The sequence below is a fragment of the Echinops telfairi genome, unplaced genomic scaffold, assembly GCF_000313985.2.
Source record: "Echinops telfairi isolate 266 unplaced genomic scaffold, ASM31398v2 ScPeMD7_7453;HRSCAF=8491, whole genome shotgun sequence".
Lineage (NCBI taxonomy): Eukaryota > Metazoa > Chordata > Mammalia > Afrosoricida > Tenrecidae > Echinops > Echinops telfairi.
In genome coordinates, this window is record NW_022111353.1 from 2,070,965 (window position 1) to 2,073,416 (window position 2,452).

General features: G+C 37.4%; 1 pseudogene; it reads right to left on the minus strand.

Annotated features, from left to right (window-relative positions):
* Positions 1-339: 339 nt before the first annotated feature.
* The window catches only part of LOC101654073, a 3,559-nt pseudogene continuing 1,446 nt past the window's right edge, over positions 340-2,452 (minus strand).

The window sequence follows — 2,452 nt, forward strand, 5'->3', positions numbered from 1 at the left end:
ACACACATTCAGACACAAAATTCCCAACCAAAACCAAACAAATTCAAGAATCAAACCCTCAAGCACCCTCAATCTGCACCGATACTTTGCAGTTGGCCACATATTAGATCCTGGGAGGAAGTGCAAAATGCAAATCAAATGACCAAAAGTGCTGAACAAACAGCATCTTTAATATACAAAATATTTATATGATTGAACTAGGAATAAACAGGTGATGTTCTCTCTGGCTGTAAAACTTTGGAACCACGTAGCTGAGCTGTTAAATCTAGTCCTTGCCAACTTCCAAAAACCAGGAAGGATTTTACTTAGCTTCATTCTTCGATGCCCCATCAAAATTTTCTAGGAGATCTGGAACACCATCATCTTCCTCATCAATGTCTTCGGTCTTTGGGATTTTGCAATCCAACACTTGCCTTAGGAACTGTTCAGCTCATTTCCTAGGACTTGTAAAGCTGTCAGCAACAAGCTGACTTAGTATTTCAGGAACCATTTCTGTGGATTGTTTGGCTTCTGCATGACCAGTAAGAGCACATGTGTTAGCAGAGAGGGGAGCTTGTACTTTGGGATAGTTGAAATGAAATGAATGGTGTTTCATCCCCTTAAATCATGTTTATCTCTTCAATACCAGCTATATTATCCCCAGCCAATTTTTAAAGAGATCTCTGAAGCTTTTCGTCATCAACTGTAGCTGTTCTATGTACCACCTTCATAGTTCTGTGAGCTGTACCCTTTTCCCCTATCTGGATTTGAGCCTGAAGTTCAGCTAACTTTTCTTGATTATTGCTGATGATAAATGTGAAGAAGGGCCCATCCTTCAAACACCAACATGCAGTGAGAGCAAGAGGGCTGCCTTAGTGGAGACAGAAGACTAAAATGGGGCATTAAAAAAAACACATTTTATTCGGGGCTCATATGACTCTTATCACAATCCATACATGCATCCATTGTGTGAAGCATATTTGTGCATCATTTTCAAAATAGTTTATTTCTACTTGAGCCCTTGGTATCAGCTCCTCATTGCCCGCCCCCATCCCCAATCCTCCCTCTCTCATTAACCGTTGAAAATTTATAAATTATTATTTTTTTCATGTCTTACCCCGACCACTGTCTCCATTTACCCATTTTTCTGTGGTTTGTGTTTTGCATAGGTCATGGGGCATTTTTAATGCTTACTTTATGAAAAGTGTTTTTTCTGACATCACAATATCTTGATCTATCATTTTCCTTCCCCTATTTTGTATCATGTTTAAGCAATCTACCTGTGATATATAGTGTAGAAAGGACCTCACATATCTTATAAATCGCTCTTAAGGTCAGTGAACCATAAGAATAGAAGAAATATTAAATGATCCATCCCATGGTTCATTCACCAATCAGGTGCTCTTTGATCACCACACAAAGAAAAATATTGCTAGGGAGATGAGATTTGAACTCTACAGAAAGTTTCCATAATGTAAACAGCTTACAACTTTCTTGTGTGGATTCCTAATTTTCATGTAAACATTTTACATATTCTGCTAACTTTTAAATTTCAGCTTTTTACGAATCAAATGAAAATAGGCTTTATCATATGTGCTAAAGCATTGTAATTTATTGTCTTTCCAGGATTCAGAAAATTTCCCTTCTGTAGTCCAAAAACACTCACCAGAGCACATCCAGGAATCTCCCCACCCTAAGCTTAGGTAGACGTAGTCAGTATGAGGAGACACTATGCAGAAGGCTCCGCGATGTCTGTGAATCAGGCATGCTCTATAAAACCTGGTCTGTGGAGAGAAGAAAATAAGGCCATATTAAACTTCCTTTTGCCACAGGAGGTGAGGCAACGGTGTTCCCTTGACATGAGCAGAGAGATTGCAGGTTGCTTTGGGCATTTGGGATCCTTGTAAATACCTTAGGATCAAAATGAACAATTATATGGAGTTTCCTGTGCAATATATTTCTGGTGAGCTGAACTAATGATCATGTCTCATTACTGGGAATTTTAGCTTATTATTGTTCACCATCAAAATTATTGAGAAGTATTATAATCTGCCATATAGATTCAGGAACACCCAACAAATAGTGGTGATCTTTATAGGTCAATATGTTCACTGCAAAATAAAAGCATGTTTAGGTTAATAATGCCTACCTTTTTGCTTCATCACAAAGCCAAGATAACCTGGATTGAGTGATTCTTAGGTTTATAATTTAGATATTGTTTGAGACTCATTGAATTTTAGAATTGGAAGACTTTTAAGAAATCATATTGATTAATGTCTACTCAAATTGCAAGTTCTTTTTCCCACTTCTATGTAGGTAGATTATCATCTATTTCCTGCTTGAATTCTTAGTGAAAGATTCTTGGTAGAAAGATGAAAAAGATAAGTGAGGCACTTTTCATTGTATGTCATATGATTAAGATCAAGACTCTTGGACACCCCATGCCAGACAAGAAGGACCCTAAGAAACTTAA